The sequence below is a fragment of the Dermochelys coriacea genome, chromosome 13 (genome assembly GCF_009764565.3).
Source record: "Dermochelys coriacea isolate rDerCor1 chromosome 13, rDerCor1.pri.v4, whole genome shotgun sequence".
NCBI lineage: Eukaryota > Metazoa > Chordata > Testudines > Dermochelyidae > Dermochelys > Dermochelys coriacea.
Genome location: NC_050080.1, coordinates 28981824 through 29002316, shown reverse-complemented (window position 1 = coordinate 29002316; position 20493 = coordinate 28981824).

The window sequence follows — 20493 nt, the reverse complement described above, 5'->3', positions numbered from 1 at the left end:
TCGGAGTGTTTGTTACCCTGGGAGTCGGGGCCATCTGCAGGATGCTGGGCATCTCCTGCAAATGCTGAGCAGAGTCTGCTCAGAGGAATCCGTGCCCAATAGAGAACAGATTGCAGCGTGGGCTCCAACAAGCAGAGTCCCCTTCTGGGGGCCAGCGATGGATGTGCCCACAAGGAGTGTGCCATGCACTGGGGAGCCGAGAACATGGGGAAACTGGTGCATTGCAGGCAGCAGCTCTAATGGGTGAGCCCTAAAGAACCTGCCTTGGCCCAGCCACGAGGAGCTGGTCTCAGCTAGGAGGACATCCCTACAGAGAAAACACTCGCACTCAGGCTCTCAAGTCAGAAATCAGAGTAGCAGCCGTGTTAGTCTGTATTCGCAAAAAGAAAAGGAGTACTTGTGGCACCTTAGAGACTAACAAATTTATTAGAGCATAAGCTTTCATAAGCTACAGAAACAATCCCTTGATCAGGGGTTCCTGCATCCAGAGTTGGAGTTGGGCCCATCAGGGAGATGGGCTGGAATTGTGTCAAATTCTCCAATGTGTGTGTCTCTGCGCTGACTACATTAAACGTACACCATGCTTGATCGCACTCCACCCCACCCTGTGAGCAAGGGGCACCCATTTTACAGGTGGGAAAGCTGTAGCACTGAGGGGCTTGACCCAGCGTTAGGACCAGAACCCAGGAGCCCCGACTTGCAGGCATCTGCTGTACCAGTAGGTCCCATTCCCTCCCTGCCTGACTCTCAACTGTTGATTGAGCTGGTTTGAAAACTGCAAAAGGTTTCCCCAAGCTGTTTCTCAGATTTCCAGCACCACACACTCTGTCAGGATGTAAAAATGCCCCTGGCTAATTTGCACTGGCAGTGACTGTGCTAGCCTGCGCAATGGTAGCCATGCACACTCACCTTCCTAGTCGGTTGTGCTGCTCTGTGGGGGGATGTTTCTGCCGATGAAGCACACAAGTCAACTAGCCCTTTTTGCCGCAGTCTCACTTGGCAAACTCCCACTCTCCCCCTAGGTCTCTTCCAGCTCTATGCTGCCCAGATTTCTTCCTGCCACCAAATAGGCATGTCTCAACTTGTATCTCCCCTGATACATCAGTTTTCATTTTCCCGATCCCTTTGGATGCTCTCTGTCCTCACAAGTGGTTGCCTCTCTTTCCAATTTAATATCATCTGAGAAGTTCTAACACGCTCTTCACTTCCTCCTCGTTAATGAGGATGCTCAACATGACCAGACCCAACACGAATCCTTGCTGTACCCCACTAGGCATACTTCCCTTCCCTTCCCCAAACCCCAACTCTTTTGATGCTCATTCGCATTGCCATTAGTTTAGCTCTTCTCATTATTTTTCAGTCTACAGGAGTATTCTTATCCAAGCCCCTCTGAATTGTTTTTCAAGAAACACTTCATTGCACAATATCAAATGCTTTGCTGAAATTCAAATCAATTACATCTGTCGCATCCCCTTCATCTGCTTATTTTGCAATATTATCAAGCAAAGCTGTCAAATGTCTACTGGTAGGATATATTCCTTATCAACCCAGACCACTCACTGCTCAGGGAGTCATAATCCTTTAGCCAGCTAGTGATTTTATTTTTCTCCTGGTATTTGTTCCATTGTTTTATGTTACAGACAGAAATCTGAGCCAAAATTTTCAAAGGAATTGGGTGGCCACTCCTACTGAAATTCCCCAGGATCTGAGTACCTAACTAAGTTCGACTCCTTTGAAAAGCCCAACCTATGAAACGGTCATTACTGGGATCAGTTTTTTTTCCTGCTTTGAAATTCAGCAGCACGACACACTTGTATTTCTCTGTTCTCCCAGTACAGCCACAGTTCTCCATGGCTGTCCAGGAACCATTGCCAGTGGTACGGTAAGTTTCTTAGCCAATTCACTTAATAACAATTTGTGATGCGTATCATGCACACTAGGTGATTTATACATGTTCACATTACTCCTGCTCTGCAAAAGGAGCTATTTCTACTGGGGTTTCTTTAAACCCCAGTTGGACATACTTTCCCCCTCCTTGTAAGAGGTCAGTCTCAGCCATTTTGGAGTCATATTCATGTCAGCCCCCTTCACACTTCTTAGTGGACCTACTTCTCTCCTCCCTGCTGTTACAGCATGAAAGGCTTGCAGATCCCCTCTGCCTAGTAGAACACATTCTGGCTTTCTGCTGCCTTTGGGCCACATTCTGTTCTTATTTAAAGCCGTGCAGCTCCATTGACTTTGCAGGTACAAGTGTACCTCATGAGTCGGTGTGTGTACAGGTTTCCCTCTGTGCCAATCCCCAGAAGACAAGAGCTGTTACAGGCCCTAGCTACAGGCTTGGACCAGGGACCTCCAGAGCTAAAGAGCCACGTCACAACAGCAAGAGCAGAAGGCGCCTACTTATCTTTTCCCTGCGAGCCTGGCCTGATTCTTTTGTACTCTTAATTGGCAGCTTCCCGTTTTCCCCTTCTAGTGCAGTCTGTGAACCTCTGGTCTCTGAGCAGCCCGGCACTGGTGGATTTCATGACGCCTGCTCATTACTCCCTGCCGGCTCCATTGCTACATTAGGCACTGGCTGTCTTTGGGGACCATGTTGTCCCAGGAATGCAGCTGTTGTTATCGCTATTTGGAGTGCAGCAAACTGGGGCCTGCACAGTGGGTGCGGCCCTGTCTCACAGCTCCAGTGAGTGCAAGGACCAAGACTGGAGATGCAATCTGGTATCCCCTTCTGCCCTCAGTGTCACCTTGTGTGCCTACTCAGGGGCCAGGCACCAACTGACCCTGATATTTTTACTCTCCCAAATCCCCAGTGCTAATTTCCTTATGCTGCTGCAGGCCGAGCTCCCATTCCTTACTCTGCTGTGTTCTAGCTCGCTGGTTCCCAGCTTCTGTTCCAAGGCTCCTGCTCCCTGCCAGTACAGAGTAGATCTGGGCTGGCTCCTCCTAGTTGTGAGCTCCACCTTATGGATCACAATGTTGTCTCCCAATCTCCCTCGTTCTGCTCTCCCAGCTCAGGCCCATCCTGCAGCATTACTGGTGCTCTCCCCTCTCCCAGCATTGCTTATCTGTTGCTGCAGCATGGGCATTTTCCAGACACAGATGCAAACATGACCTCTGCCCATGACTCAGCTACTGTGGGGATGAGTGGTACAAAGTTAAAGACCAGGAGCAGCTGGTTTGCCTTTCCTTTGGCAGGTCCCTTCAATGCCATTGTTTTGCTGTGGGCAGGGAACTGCAAACAATCCTAAGTGTATTTGTAGGCATTTGTTTCTAAAAAATCGCTTATTTGTGCTATGATGGGTAAGAATTGAGCCTTGGCAGGAGTCATGAAACTGATAAACGCAGCCAAAGGATAATTTTTTTAAAAAATGTCACCCCAGAGTTCAAATTGGGGTGTCATGTAGTGGCACAGCACACCATCACCTCTTTTAAATTGCAATCTCATTCTCCAGAAGCTCAGTTGTCTAGCCTTTGTGGTTGCAGAGAAAACCCTGAAAGTGTGACGTTGGTGCCACCGACACCATGACACCTGCCTGAGTCTGCAGACGGCGAAACAGTAGCTCTGAGAGATGTGAACTGCCTTATTCATTTCAGTGAGATGACCAGTGACGGCAATTGAAATGGTGACATTGTTAACTAGTTCACTGCTGATTCAAAGCATATAAGATAGGGGAGGAAGTATCACATTAGAGAAACACAAACTGCACAAACTTTTCTGCCTGACTGCTCATTTTGCTAGCATGAGTGGGTGGGCCTTGAGAGACTCTACCACTTATTTCTTTCCCCCAATCAAAGAGGAGGCAAGTCCAAGAAGTTTAGCAAGGCCACACATGGTATTTGAGCCCCATTAAGGAGAACTGCAGAGCCCAAGGGTGTATGTGAACCCAGTGAGGGGGAGCCACGACTGAGGAGCCAAGGAGTCCAGACACCACATGTGGCCATGTTTTGAATGTCTGCTCAGCGCACTATGAATATCGGGCATGCCAAGTGGGTGGAGCTTGTACAAATATGACTGCCTTTTCTTCCCAAGTCCACTAATCTGTTCTAATACAAGGCTGCATCAGCACCAAGCCCCAGGGACAAAGCGGCAGCAGCAGACCCATGGAGGAAGATCTTGGCCTCCAACTTTCAAAAACCCTTTATTCAACTATCTCCAATTTCCTCTGGGAATATGGTCAGTTCCTCATTGGGCTGTGAGATGTGAAGGACAGTCAGGAGAGGGACCACAAAAGCTGGAGGATTCCATGTTCCAGGTGTTTGAGAGTTGATGCAAATCTCCTAGAGTCTGAACTAGATCACCAGGAAACATAACCTTCATCACACTGGATGTCAACAACAGCCACCTAGGCAGGAGAATTTTATGGGAGGCCTGAAGAACATTCTTTACAAAGATGCACCTTGGGCTTAACAGCAGCATGTACTGGCAGGAACATGTGAGCTGTTCAATAGTTAATGAGGCTGAGGTCTGTGTTCTGTTCCTTAAGATGATTGTTTGCAGCTCCTGGAAATAAGCTTAAGACAAGAGTTTTTAAGTTAACGCCATCCTGCGATTTTTAGCCGTGCTGCTTGGCTTCATCACGGAGTCAGTCTTATACTGACTTGGGACACTGTCCCTTTAATTGGGAAGCACCCACCAAGGCCACACCCTCCCAAAGAGATGGCAGTCAGAGAGGTCTGTCTCAGAAGGCTCCAGCTAGTCCTCTGTAACCCTAGCCCAGGCACTAGAGACCTAGGCCAGTGGTCCTAGCGTCAATCGCTGTGGCCTACAATGCACCCAGGGGCACGGTGCTACCCATTCCTTGTATGGAGCAAATTTAAGGAGAAGGGGAAAGATTTATGTCATCCAGGACAGAACCCTCTGCCAGCACCACTCTCAGCTTCAGGGCTGGCAGTGGAGGCATGAGTCTAAAGCCTCATTGCTCATGAGGTCATGGATGGCCTAAGGCTTGTGGGCAATGGCTTCAGCATTGATGCACGTCTGCTGGATGACCTGGTGAGCAGACTCTGTTGCATTAGGAGTTCCAGATCTATACTGCCATTCCCTGAGAGCATTCACTACAGGAGGGAGCTCGGCACTAGAGCTGTTTGGGAATTTGTCAGCAGAATGGTTCTTGGCTAGAAAATGCCGATTCTTTCAAACCAAAACTGTGTGTGGGAAAGAGTCGATTTTGACAACGCTTTCTGCTCAAAATGAGAGAGAGACCCCAGAATAACTCAGAATGTTTCATGGGATGGGAAACCCACCATGCCCTAAGCACGACATAGGGCCATGTGTCCAAAGAGTTCTGTAGGCAAGTGCACATCCGCCCCCATGTGTGTGTGCGTGTGGAGAAGTGGGCAGGCCCAAAAGTGCAGAGGAGGCAGTTGGAAAGTCTGGCCTTTGATGTGGAAGCTGTGAAGGGGGAAAGGCCTAAGCCAGCTCTCTGAAATGATAGCCAGTTGGGTCCTGTTACATGTGCTGCTTTCACAGAAACAAGGAATAGGCACCTCCCAGCACAGAGCTGTGGCACTGTGAACCTACATCGGAAGAAGTGAGCACTGAACCAGGCCCATATCTTCCCAGGGAGCCTGGCTGGGCACAGCCTGAAGACAGCACCATCTACCCTTCAAGCCTCATAAAAAACACACAATCAAAGATAGCCTTTTGGTCCTATCTAATCAGGTGTTTTACTGTGCCCTTCGGCTTGCTAAATCCCATCCAGGACCAGCACAACTCCCTAGTCTTTTCCCCAAATCACAGTGATTATCTCATTGTTTGATATGAATAGAATTCACATGGCACAGAGAAGCTACATGAAAACCCAGGACCAGTTCAGTCCATGCAGTGCTGTGACAATCCCCTATGGTGCCTGGGGTTGTACAGCCAGGGCTCTGCCTTGGGCTTTGATACAGCTGGGCCCAACTCTGCTAACCAAGTACAAGCAACGCCATGAGGTTTAGTTCTGGAGAACGTACAACATAAGGGCAGGGTTAACTTCGCAGCTCTCCCTCTTGAGAATGTAAATTGCTCAGTGTAGGGCCAAATTACTATTTTAAAGGTGAACATTCACAGACTAATAACATCACCTTGGATTTTCTGCCATGCAGCAGTTTGAGTCCTCAAATCTTATGTTTGGCTCATTTAATTCAATTACAGGCTGAAAACCCAGGTTTCTTTTCTTGCCTATAATGTTGAATTAGGAGACACTTGTGCTGCTGAAGAGGAGACAGAAAATTAAGGCTCTGGCTACTTGCGGCCAGTAAGAATCCCACAGCACCAGGGATGCTAACCCCACGGTCCTAGCTAAATTCCATTTTAACCTCCCTAAATTCCCCTGAATTGACTACAGTATCCTCCACTGCCTGGCCTGAGCCGCCATTTAGTGTAGGACTGAGCTGTCGAACAGAATGTGTACCCCACCCAGAGGCACTTCACTCCTATGCAAAGGGATTCCTACATGTAGTTTGTAACTCCACTGATAGTGTTTGTAAAGTGTTTGGGGATCTTCCTGTATGAAAGGGTCTATAATAAACAAGAGGTTGTTGTTCACGCTTGTCAAACTATTTGTTATGACTAGATTAGCCAATTAACTTAGTCTTTTTCCTGCTCACCAATCAATCCTGACTTCTGCAAACCTATTAGTTAAACATGAATATTGGCCAAACGCCTTGGACAAGCGATTTTCAATCTCCAATGTGTCTAAAGCTTCCTGTTAGCCACTAGCAATCTGTGGCATGTGACTGGCCACCTGAATCACATGGTATTGTTTCTGTTCCCTGACTGGATGACTGAAATTATTTGGACAAGAGAACTACAAATGAGGAACAACGAACAGGAGAGCTGTGCAGGAACCAGAGCTTCTGCTCTGTGGAAAATTTGACGACACTGTTTAGTGTGTTCATCCCATGCTGGAATGAAGAGTTGGCATGGTGACATTTTCCACAAACATGGAATCTTCAAAAAAAAATCCCTTCTGGGATGAAATAAAATGGAAAATTTCAAAAAAATTCAGGGCAGCTGGAAGCCAGCAAGCGAGCAGCCACTGGAGCCAGTCAGCTAGACTTGCTTCCTTCAAAGTTTTGATGGAGTCAACATGTTCCCACAGAACATTTCGATTCCATCAAATCAGCATTTTCCAACAGATAATCGTTCTGCTGGAAGATTTTCAACCCACTCCGGTGGCCCACCTTACTCACCTACACATCTGGGCGCAAAGTATTTGTGCAAACAGAACCTGGCCAGGAGGGAACATTAATGAAATGGGACTCTAAAGGGCCAAACCAAAGAGCTGGTTGGAACTGTAGCAAATGTCCTTGAAACCTGATGTCTAGAGCATTCAACCTGCTGTAGTTGTTTAGGGCTAGATTGCAGCCCATCCTGCGCACACATGCAGGGGAGTCAAGGTATTTAAGGTGCCTCCTTATTCCTCTGCACTCGCAACTTCTGTGGGGTTGGGTGGGCAGGGGCATCCACTTGACTGAGTCAGTCTCTGCACATTCAGTGTGCCCATAGTGCAGCAGTACTGGCATGCCAGGGAACTAATCTGTGCCCGGGACAGGTCTGGAGCCAGTTACCCCCTCCTAGAGCTAGGGGAGAGCCAGGAACCCGATCGGACTTGGAGGCCCGGTCCACTTCTGCAACAGCATGCTGCCCGTTGCTCAGGACATGTGGCAAAGCCACAGTCTACTGGTAATTCCTGTTCATATTACCATAGTGCCCGTGAACGGCAGTCATGGTCCAGGACTCTGTGGTGCTAGGCACTCTCAGTGCAGAACTACGGTCCCGGCCCATCAATGGTGGGTTTCCCAACATGCCTGGCTGGAGTTTATTCATTTGTTTCCTTAAAAACCTCACTGAATTGTACCTAATTTTGCCATGAGCTTGAAGGAGAACAGCAGAGTCTAATGCCCCCATCTCAAACATCCTTCTCCTCCCTGCCCCCACAGCTCCCACCCTGGGGGGAGCCTGCCTGTGCCCTGCATTATGCGTGTGACCGTTATTTAACGGCGTTTGTGTCCCAGGGTGCTGGCCAGCCGCGGCTGCACACCGACGGTGCCTGTTTGCACAATGGGAAGGATTTGGTCTTTTCACCAAAAATTATTCATTATCTGCAAAAACCGCACAGGCAGCCTCTGCACTGAATGGGATTTCCCAGATGATCCTGTGCCCCCAGAGGCTGTCTGCTCCCCTTTTCAGGGGTTAGATTGAATCCGCTCGCCCCTGCCCCTTGCCTGCGTCCCTAGGTGTAAGCAGAGTAGTGTGATTCAGCTCCGGCCCCACCTGCTCTCGAGTCAGATGGAAAATGACCCTTGAGACAAAGCCCAAAGCCGTCCCCCCACTCTAGTGCTTTGCCCCGACACGTGTCTCTTTAACCTCTGCCTTGTGGCCAGCTGCTACAAGGGGCACCTTCTTTGTAGTGATTAATAGGCCCTAGATCACATGATTAAACAGACACGTCTCCCCATCTGGTCAACAATCCCGTGTCTGTTAGAGACCCTGTGCCCTCGGTGATAATAATATTAACCTCCCCGGCATTCTGCAATGGCCCCCTTCAAAGGGCCCTGTCAATTGTCAGCCAGCCTGAGACCGAGAGAGACGTTTGTCTCAGCCCGCCCCACTTTGCTAGCGACTCGATCAAAGTTCATAGTGATCTCCCTGCCGAGGCAGAGATAGATTTACAATCGCCACTTAACATGGCGTTATGAGGCTAGCTAGGCCCTTGCCACGCTGCGCGGCTGTCCCCGGAGGAATGTGCGCTGCCACCACGCTCCTTTCCTTAAGGAATCGTCCATTTAATTCACCTCACTTCAGAGCCGGCCTTGGTGTTTTCTGCTGGGCCTCCTTTTCCCCCCCCACACACACAACCATAAGTGACCCCCTATCTACAGCAACAAGGGATGGTTGGGCCACCAGCGGCTGGAGCGTGGCACATGCTTCTGCTGCGTTTCCACACTTGTGCAGCGGCATTGCTTTCCAGACACTGACGATTCTTCGCCCCTCCTGGGGAGGGGCTCCCCATGTCACAGCTGGGGGCGCAGCCGCCGGGAGCGGATTTTCCAAGGAGACGAGCTCCCGTGGCTTCCACAAAGCTGTGGCTGCTCAGCCCCTCTGAGGCCCAGGCCATAAACAGTTCGGCTGAGGGCCCAGCAGGAGAGCTTGGAGGAGAACACTGGAGTCGCTGGCTCTCCCTTCCCTGCGCAGCTCACTAGACTATGCTGCCTCGCTGAGTTCAATTGCACCCTTGTGACCGGGGTTGTTCAGCATCAGAACCGGTTCCACAGCAGGCAGGCAGCTGGCATGGAGCCCGTGGTAGCCTCACAGCACCATTACTTACTGCAGCCAGAGCAGCACTGCCTGCCACATTATAATCAATCGTCCTGGGGTCTTTGCCTAGAACTGAGCCCCCATGGGTCACACAGGCCAACCTGAGCAGCACCCCGTGAGCAGGGGGAGAACCGCCCCTGGAGCTGCAGCAGGGCAGATGGGGGTGGCAGAAGTGATGGGAGGTAGGGGACGGGCAGAAGCCAGGGCAGGGGGACGGGCAGAAGCCGGGGCAGGGGGAAGGGCAGAAGCCGGGGGTGAGGGGGTTCAGATAGAAGCCAGGTGGGAGGTAGGGTTGCTAACTTTCTACTCGCACAAAATCTAACACCCTTGCCCCGTCCCCACCCCTCCACATCCTCACTCATTTTCACTGGGCTGGGGCAGAGAGCTGGTGTTTGGGAGGGGGTGAGAGCTCTGGCTGGGGGTGCAGACTCTGGGGTGGGGCTGGCAATGAGAGGTTTGGGCTGTAGGAGGGTGCTCCGGGCTGGGGCCAAGGGGTTTGGAGGATGGGTTAGGGATCAGGGCTGCAGCAGGAAGGGGCACGGGAGGGGGATCAGGGATGGGGCAGAGGGTTGGGGTGCAGGAGGAGGTCAGGGGTGCAGGCTCCAGGCGGCGCTTATCGCAGGTAGCTCCCAGAAGCAGCAGCATGTCACCCCTCTGGTTCCTATGAAGAAGCGCAGCCAGGCGACTCTACACACTGCTCCGTCCACAGGCGCCGCCCCACAGCTCCTATTGGCCGCAGTTCCCAGCCAATGGGAGCTGCAGAGCTGGTGCTTGGGGTGGGGGCAGCGTGCGGAGCCCCCTGGCTGGCCCTACACCTAGAAGCCAGAGCGTGGACATACCGCAGCTTCTGGGAGCTGTGCAGAGCTACAGCAGGTAGGGAGCCTGCCTTAGCCCCGCTGCGCTGCTCACTGGACTTTTAATGGCCCGGTCAGCAGTGCTGACCAGAGCCATCAAGGTCTCTTTTCGACCGGGTGTTCTGGTCGAAAACTGGACACCTGGCAATCCTAGTGGGAGGTCAGGCAGAAGTGGGGCAGGGAGAACAGGCAGAAGTGGGGCAGGGAATGGGCAGAAGCAGGGGTGAGAGGATGGGCACAAGTGGGGCAGGGGGACGGGCAGAAGTGGGGACAGGGTGAGAGGCAGAAGTGATGTCACATTCTCCGATGAAATGAGCTGTAGCTCACGAATGCTTATGCTCAAATAAATTTGTTAGTCTCTAAGGTGCCAGAAGTCCTCCTTTTCTTTTTTGCGAATACAGACTAACACGGCTGCTACTCTGAAACCTGCCATTCATTTCTATAGGAAATGATTGACACCCCCCACACACACACTCTTTTTTGGACCCCTTTTCAGACTGGGCAGTGCAGTCCCTGGGCCCTGCAGAGGGGTTTGCCAAAAGCCTAGTCCCTTTGCTGTCTGGGGATGAGGCCAGGGAGTGTCCCTGCTGGACTCCCCAAGGGGAAAGGATGAGGGCAGGTGATGGCCCTTCTGCAGCAGCGTCAGCCCAGCAGGGAGGAGTGCACTTTGCACACTGCCAGAGGCACAGCAGTGGCCGCTGCAAGCTGCGCACCCCGCCCCCGCGGCACTCTGTGAGGTGCTGGAGGAGTCAGGTAGCGGGCCTCCAGCCCTGCTACTGCTGCTACACAGCCCCGAGGGTGGGCTGCAGCTCAGACACCGCAACGCAGCCGAAACCCCACCTTTGGAAACTAAGAGCGTTTGAATCCAACAAATTTACTAAGCCCTTTGCATCCATTTAAATTGGTTATTCTCAAGGCCTGAAAATGCAGCAAATGGGGCAGACTCTCATTTTTGCAGGGCCTCTTAGCATCAGACTGGCAATGAAAAGGGGCCTTCCAGTTGGGCATAAAAAGCAGTTTAAAGGGGCTGTTAAGTGACCGTGAATATAATTTACTCCTATTTTAAGTCCTCCTTTCTACTACGAGCCTTACTGTAAATAAGATTTGAGCCCAGTCTGTTTGATTTATTTAGCTGGAGGTAAGTTTTGTTGTTGGAAATGCACTTGGGCTCTCTGGAGGTAGCCCACTGGTTTTAAAGAGATTTATAAGCAAAGGAGCTTCAAAAATAAACCTTTGTAAAAGGACACATTCACAGGCCTGGTGGATCCTAGCTGTCGAAAGAGAAAGCCTGTACGGAAACAAAGATGTTTCTTTGGACTAGCGAGACTTTTGATTCTGTTCCCAGGCCAGTGCTGCCCACAGCAGTAAGGTATCCCTGCAGGATCCTGGAGAAGGGTGTCAGGAAGAGTGGTAAGCAAGAGCATCTGAAATAACAGCCAAGTATCAGCCACGTGGTAATTTCATTGTGTAGGAGTGTCCTTGCTTTGTGAATTGCTTCTGCTCAGAATCCCACAGTTGAGAACAATCTGGAGCCGTGGTTTTGCTGGGATTTTGTCTGCGACTAGCAACGGGCTCCGTGCATTTTCTTCAGCTGACTCAGGTCTCTGAGAGTTACCCTAAAAGGCAGAGCACCCTCCCCCCGCCCAAATACACCCACACAGCGATGTAGCCCTGCTCCAGCGCCAGAAACAGCCAGCCTGGAAAGTCTGATTCTGACACATCTTCCAGGGAAGTTGCTTCCAAAACAAATCTGGAATCTACATATATTTGTGGATTACTCACATCTGGACCCAATTTGATAACAAAGGCATTTCCACAGCTCTGCGGCAGGAAATGCAGGTCTTGAACCTTCTGCAGCAGGATTCAAAGGAAAAGAGAAGATCGTGGCTGGATGGACAGTTCAGAAGGACAATTCTAGCCTGGCATGAAGAGCCACTGATGCCCATTGACCCCAGCTTTGGATTCTGCAGACATGTCATACTGCATTATCAGTAAAAAGAAAAGGAGTACTTGTGGCACCTTAGAGACTAATAAATTTATTTGAGCATAAGCTTTCCGATGAAGTGAGCTGTAGCTCATGAAAGCTTATGCTCTAATAAATTTGTTAGTCTCTAAGGTGCCACAAGTACTCCTTTTCTTTTTGCGGATACAGACTAACACGGCTGCCACTCTGAAACCTGCATTATCAGTAATACTCTTCCCCTTTCTGAGTTGCTAGGCCCCTTCATGACATCATAACCTTTCCTATTTAAAAGCTAAACTATTTTGGTTGCTTTTACCGGACCTGAATGGCTAATACTCTGTTTGTGACAACATAATTGTTTCCACAGTATCCGATTGTGATATCATAGATAAAGGATTTTGGTTTTAGCTGGACAATGAGCAGCAGGAGAAGACAAACACATGGGACAGCAAGATCCTGATGTTCCCTTTAGAAATGTTCCTATAAATGATGAATGAGAAAAAGAGGGATGTAGAGTTTGGGTGATCAAGAAAAGATTTTTTCTTGATATAGATTTTTCAGATCTTTCCAAGTTGCACTTGAATGTCTGTACTGGATGCTCAGGACGGGAGCAGAGAATGATGGGAAGCTGTTCTAATTAAACAATAGTAACAATCCTGACATTTTTCTTTTCCATCAAGAAGCTGACAGTACTATGTGCACATGGCTGTGTGTATGCACGTGTGCATGCATCTATTTGTGTAAAAATTAATTGCTTAATCAAAACTTTTTGTGTTCAAATCAAGACAGTTTTTTTTAAGTTGCATGGTCAACTGCATGCCTCATTTTGCATGTGCAATTACCTTGAGCGTGCATGCAAACTGGGCAATCCTCTGCACAGATAGCCATCATTGTTACTTTCAGAGCCGGTCAAAATATTTTCAGCAAAACTTTGTTCGGTCAAAAAATGCCATTTAATCAAAACTGAAATGTTTTGTGGACACATCGTGATTTCAACAACCATTTCACTGTGAAGGTTTCAAGACAAAAGAGACTCTGACTTGTTATAGCCCAGTGGGGAGGTTCTAACTAATCAAATAGTAATGACAGAGAGTAGAAAGTGATCATAAATCATCAGACAGCATTTTTTAAAAGCCACTGCTAGCAGCCCCAAAACACCTTCAGCTCATGCTACTGAAACTGCAACACTACAGCTTAGATGTCTATGACAAGAAAGGGAGTGAGATATATGTAGCTGAGTTCTTATCCAGAGTAACCTTGCAGCATGAAAATACAGTAGCTGAACAAGAATATGAGACCTTCACCCTGCTAGAAATACAAGTACCAGAGAAAGACATAGAAAGCAACACCCAAGCCAGTTATGTGGCAGTTTCAAGGCAGGGGCTGGAAAGAATCTGAGAACAAGTCAAACAAGGCAAAGATTGACAAGTGCTCACATCCATCATACTGTCAGGATGGCCAGACACCAGAGAAGAAGTCCCACCTACCTCTCGAGAATACCGGTCCTATAGAGACAAGCTGAGCATCTGAGATAGGATCACATGTAAAGACCATTGGTACATAACACCCTGATCACTGAGTACAGAAATTCTCTTATGAATCCATCGCAGCCGTTTGTATCTGGAAAGGCAGAGACATCACATCCTGACCAAACATGACAAGGATATCTGAGACCTGGTGAGTCGTGATACACGTGCGGAAAAGCAGGCCAAGCAACAGAAAGAGACAATGAAAATATTCACTATTCCCACCAGACCTTGAAGCAGAGCAGGAATGGACCTTGTCACTGCAAACCGCACAAATGATTGTTGCCGACAGACTTCTGGGAACTATCTGAATGAGACACAACAGCAGTGACCATCACAGAGAAAGCAATGCCACATTGGGTTTGGCACTGCTAAGACAACAGACCTCTGTTTACTTGCATTGAGTTTGTGCAATTTACTTGGGAATAGGAATTCAGTCAGAGCCCATCACCTTCATACCACAGCCAGTCAAATGGCAAAGCTGAGCTGGCGGGTAACATTGTTAAGGCTCTATTAAAGATAGCTCGCAAAGAGCAAGGTAAATAGAAGGCAGAATGGAGAATGGAGAAACACTCCTACAGGAGGCCTTAATAGCAGCCTAGTACAAAGCTTGATATCTAAATGCACACATCCCTTGGTGCCTACAGCCGCAGGATTACTCCACTCAGCAGCACTTGAAGGAGTAACAGACAAAAAGCGAGAGAGACAAGTAAAGGCCACAACCTATTATGACCGACAAGCTAATGACTTCCCAGCACTACAACTGGGAGACCCTTTCAGGATCAAAGTGGTTCCTCAAGACAAATCATGCCCTAGGAAGCAAGCTACGTATATTGAAGAGAGAAATCTTCATTCATATCATGTAGCAGTGAGGGGGCATATATTTCACCAAAAGTACGAATACATTCACCCCTTATGAACACAAGTCAAAACCATGCATGTGGAGGATGGTGAAATCTTGCCCTCTGATGAGACTTGATCAGCAGGACATGGAAGGAACATAAGCCAATAAGCGACCCATAGGTTTTGGACCAGACACACAAAACACTCACCACCCACGAAAACCAAGCGCCAAGCAGTCTTCTGTCGCTGCAAGAAAGACTCACACTCTCTACAACATCAAATTGCGCACAAGGTATATACTAGACTTTGTCCAATAAGAAGGCATAAAAGAACAACCCTCCTAAACCCAGAGGAAAATACCTTAGCTCCCAAGCAAGTTCATTCTAGTTAGTTTTTTTAAAAGGAGTTGGTGTGTTAAGTGGTATATCTGACTTGACGGGGTATAACAGAATGTTCAGGTTGTAAGGTTGTGGGATTCCGTTTTCGTTTGGCTATCAGATAAATGTGACAAAAGGGATTCTACAATAAGTAGCTTCCCAGTAGGGTGCACTGTAATATGTGCTGTGACAGTCACACCTGGCAGCTCTGGGAAGGTGACTGAAGGCAGGTATATTAGCCTTAGAATGATTAAAGCCCTTTTCCCCGTGAACTGACAGAGCTTACCTCAGGTTAATTATGGACAGCTGAGTCTAATTAAGGGCAGCTGGTGACCTTTAAACACCTCTTCCGGAGAGAGGGCTGAGAGAGGAGGGATGAGAAGTGAGCTGCAGAAGGGTTGTGTGCAGCAAGGGGAAAAGGCTTCTCTTAGGTGAAGAGCTGTTTTTCTCTAGAAGGGGAAATTTGGTGTTTGTCTGTTTGGGGAGGGGGCCTAGGTTCCTGCATAGCTGGGCCCTGTGGGTTAGAGAGGGTGCCTAGCGATTGGTAGCCAGCATAAGAAGAGGCAGTACGTCAGTGGGAGTTAGGAAATGTAATTTTTTTGGTAATTTTTTGGTAATTTTATTTATAGAAGCCCTCAGGCCAACCCTGAGGCCTCCCCTGTAAATACTGTGACTAAATGAGCGTGAAGTATTAAACCTCTGGAGTGGGACAGATTTGCCCCCAGTCTCCTCAATACCAGAGGGAGAAACTCTGAGCCTTGACATGATGGAAAAGGTGCATTGTCACAGTGCCAATATGTATAGGTACTTAGAGAACTCTGCTTGCAGGAAGTGCTTGATGGGAGAAAACAGAGTATGTGGAGGAAGGAATAAAGCCAGAACGTTGCACTATCATGTGTGTCTCTCTCTCTTTAAGCTCGAACACAAAACAACAATTAGCCACTTACACGAGCAGTTATCTGACGTGCAAAGCAAGTTGTGATAATTCCTTGGAGTGAGCCCAACTTAGAAAAACAAAATCAATTTCCTGAGACTTTGCCCCATACTGTGGGGAAATCTGTACAGCAACATGAATTCTTTGGGGGCAGGTCAATTTGGAGGCCACACCTGGACCCCATTAAAAAGTTTTTTGCCATATATTTTGATCAGTATATTCTTGGTAAGAATGGCTTCCTAGCACCAGCATGGTCATCCTAACAGCAGGATCAAAGTGAGGGTAGTGTCTCTTCTTTGCCAGTGGTGCCAGCACCTGCCATTTCCATGTTTCCATTTGTAAGGGACTGCGGAAGACTTTGTTACGGCCTAGCTAGAATTTCCGCTTTCTTGAGCCGAGAGGTTACTATAGGACATAGATAGTTACTGAAGGACACAGCTGTTTTGCATGGCCCTTCGCCAGGTTGGGAAGTACATAGATAGTTACTGAAGGACACAGCTGCTTTGCATGGCCCTTCGCCAGGTAGCGGAAAGCCCCCCTTTGGGAAGTATCTAATTCTATATTCATGAGCTGTTTTTGTGTAATGCTTATTAACGCTGACTGTCTGCCCCTCCACTGGACTCTGTCTCAGGCAGAGCTCCGGTGTGCTGGGTTCCCCGCCTTTGTGACTGCAACGCTTGAAGTCCCCATTGCGGGTGGGTCACTAAACCTTCAGTAAAGCCAATAACTCAGAGCTGTGTGTAAGCCTCGTTTTTCTCAGAGTACTCCTGCCGGACCTGTGGTGCTTTGAGTACCTTGGCCCAGAACACCATTTTTGAAGTGTTTCAGCAGGAAGACAGGAAGCTGGCCCTGCTAGTGTTCTGCTGCATGCACCTGAATCACCTCCTGATCTCCGACATGTAAAGCTAATAAACACCAATTGGGTTATAATGCTAAAGGAACTCAAATATGAAATTGAAGAACTACTAACTATCGTATGTAACCTATTGCTTAAATCAGCCTCTGTACAAGATGATTGTAAAATAGCTAATGCAACACTGATTTTTAAAGAAGGCTCCAGAGGTGGTCCCAGCAATTATAGGCCAGTAAACCTAACTTCAGTACCAGGCAGATTGGTTGAAACTATTATAAAGAACAGAATTTTCTGACACATAAATGAACATGATTTGTTGGGGAAGAGTCAACATGGCTTTTGTAAAGGGAAATCGTGCCTCACCAATCTACTAGAATTCTTAGAGGGCATCAACAAACATGTGGACAAGGGTGATCCAGCGGATATAGTGTACTTAGATTTTCAGAAAGCCTTTGACAAGGTCCTTAACCAAATTCTCTTACGCAAAGTAAGCTGTCATGGGATAACAGGGAAGGTCCTCTCATGCATTGGTAACTGGTTAAAAGATTGGAACGGGCAGAAGTAAATGGTGAGTTTTCAGAATGGATGGGGTGAATAGCAGGATCCCCCAGGGATCTGTACTGGGCCCAGTGCTGTTCAACAAATTCCTTTATCGTCTGCAAAAAGGGGTAAACAATGAGGTGGCAAAGTCTGCACACTACAAAATTACTCAAGATAGTTAAGTTCAAAGCAAACTGAGAAGAGTTATAAAGAGACCTCACAAAACTAGGTGAGTAGACAAGAAAATAGTAAATGAAATTCAGTGTAGATAAATGCAAAGTAATACACATTGGAAAACATAATCCCAACTATACATGATGGGGTTTAAATTAGCTGTTACCACTCAAGAAATAGATCTTGAAGCCATTGTGGATAGTTCTCTGAAAACATCTGCTCCATGTGCAGTGGCAGGCAAAAAAGCTAACAGAATGTTAGGAACCATGATAGATGATAATGCAGTAAATATCATAATGCCACTATATAAATCTATGGTAGGCCTACTGCATGAATACCGTGTGCAGTTCTGGTCCCCCCTTCTCAAAAAAGATATATTGGAATTGGAAAAGGTACAGAGGAGGGCAATCAAAATGATTGGGGGTTTGAGAAAGTTTCTGTATGAGGAGAGATTAAAAAGACTGAAAGTGTTCAACTTGGAAAAGAGACGACTAAGGGGGGGATATGACGGAGGTCTATAAAATAATGAATGCTGTGGAAAAAGTCAATAAGGAAGTGCGATTTTCCCCTTCCCATAACACAAGAATCAGGGTCATCCAATGAAATTATTAGGCAGTAGGTTTAAAACAAACAAAAGGAAGTACTTCTTCACACAACACACAGTCAACCTGTGGAACGTGTTGCCAGGGGATGTTATGAAGGCTAAAACTATAACTGGGTTCAAAAAAGACTTGGATAAGTTCCTGGAGGATGGGTCCATCAATGGCTATTCGCCAAGATAGTCAGGTTAGCAACCCCTTGCTCTGCATGTCCCTACGCCTCTGACAGCCAGAAGCAGGGACCTGATGACAAGGTATGGATCACTGAAAAATTTTCTGTGGTTTATTCCCTCTGAAGCATCTGGCCCTGGCACTGTCAGAAGACAGGATACTGAGCTAGAGGGACCACTGGTCTGACCTAGTCTGTCTGTTTTTATGTCCTGATGTTCTTACATTACTCAAGCTATTTTTCCTTGGCATTTAGAATCTTCCTGTGTGACTAACCAAAAAATTGGCATGAGCTTCCCAAACTAATGACTCGTTTCAGTCTTTATGTGGGGCTAAATTCATGAGTGAATTTAGTGCTCCTGAAAGAGAGAAACTAATACAAGAGTGCAGGCCAAAGCAGGCAGGACCCTACCCTTCAGCCTACAGACCTCCCTCCTGATTCCTTCCTCCCTGGAGGGAGGCTGCCGTGCATATGACCAAGGGCAGAAGCATAGGCACAAAGGGAGCTTGTATCCTAAAAAGTTCGGTGCTGAGTGAGTTTAGGTGCCCACAGGGCTGAGGCAGGAGTTCTGTGCATCGCAGTGGAGCCAAAACCGGGACTTAGGTGCTTAAAATAGGGACTTAGGTCCCAACTCCTTTTGAACATCCAGCCTCAAGTGCCCTCCTTGATTCTGAACCCAGACTGATTTTGCAGGGGTGGTTAGAATGAAGGAAGCTTTTTATGTATACACTGAGCTGGAGTCACAGAGAGAAAATAAACATGAAAGCCCATGCTGGCATTTTTACTGGATCACGTTTCCGAGTGGAACCAAGAGATCTCCCCACCCACCTGGCACACAAAAAGTGAATGCAGTGACCCTGCATTATGTTAAAACCTGGTAGATCTTTCAGCGAAGGAGGGAAGGAAGGACTATATACCGCCTGTTCCTTTAGGCCCCTATTTCTGGGACTTCTCCTGCTGACAGAATAGACCCCAAGGAAGATGATGTACAGGCAATTTACTCCCAAGCCTCAGGTCCTCATAGGAGTTCTTTTTGAAGGAAAACCTACCCTACCCTCAGGCCCCAGCTAGCCTAATTTAGCACTAATTTAGTCGTGTGAATTTTAGACTAATTCAAAACTACTCAAGGAAAATAAAACTTGTATGTGTTTAGAGACAGAGGATATTAGTTTGGAAGATGTAATGTTTGGGCACTATGCAATGATTTATTTGATGGCATTGGTATAACCAGTAAGCAGCAGCTGCACCAAAGAGTGATTCTTAAGGACTTGCCTCGACTAGGGAAATTTGCATCAATGTGCCTACTTTGATGTAGTGACACAGATCATAGAATATCAGGGATGGAAGGGACCTCAGGAGGTCATCTAGTCCAACCCCCCCTGCTCAAAGCAGGACCAATCTGCAATTTTCCCCAGATCCCTAAATGGCCCCATCAAGGCTTTAATTCACAACCCTGGGTTTAGTAGGCCAATGCTCAAACCACTGAGCTATCCCTCCCCCCAGATGCGAATACCTAATGTAGACACACTGCACAATGGGCCTTTTGCAAGTGCAGTTACTCAGGAAGTGGTCTAGGGTGGGACCTTATCTTACTCCATAGCTCATACCGGTGCAAGCTTCAACTTACACTGGTGCAATTAGAGTGCACTGAGGTTTGTACCAGTGTACCTACACTGGCGCAAATATATATATAAAAGCTTATTGTCAGCTTTGATGCATTTCCTTGCTGAGTTTGTCACCCCTAAAGTCTGTTCCCTGTCTATGTGTGTGTGTGTATATGTGACGTTCTGTACCTCGGGGGGACACCCTACACCCCCATGTTCATCCTTATAATATGATTATGTGGTATCCAATGCAAAGTTTGTCATATCGGGTGTCTTCGGAAGGCTCATGATGCACTGAGCTTTGTTGTTATAGTGATGTGATATTAATTGTGGTTACAGTAATGTTATAGGTTATAATTTCATGTATATAGTTATGAGGTTGAAAATGTATCCTCGTGGTTTAAAATAAGCCCAGGCAAAAACTCTCTAAGAGCAGAGGGGCAGTTCACACCTCATCAAGGCATGTATGGGATAAACCCAGCCCAGCCTCACAGGAACAAAGGACACTGGCCTAGGCAGCAACAAAAGGATCTGTTGGACTCTCAAGTGACTCACCCCCCCTTCCTTTGGTCAGTTTGGGACTGCGATGAGGTAATGTTCATCTGACTCTGGGCACCATGCAATTATTTATTTAATGGCATTGGTATAACTAGTAAGCAGCAACTGCATCAAAGAGTGATTCTTTAGGACTTGCCTCGACTAGGGAGGTGCTGATCAAAGGGGAGAGCCTGGCCGAAGAGCAACCAGCCAGCC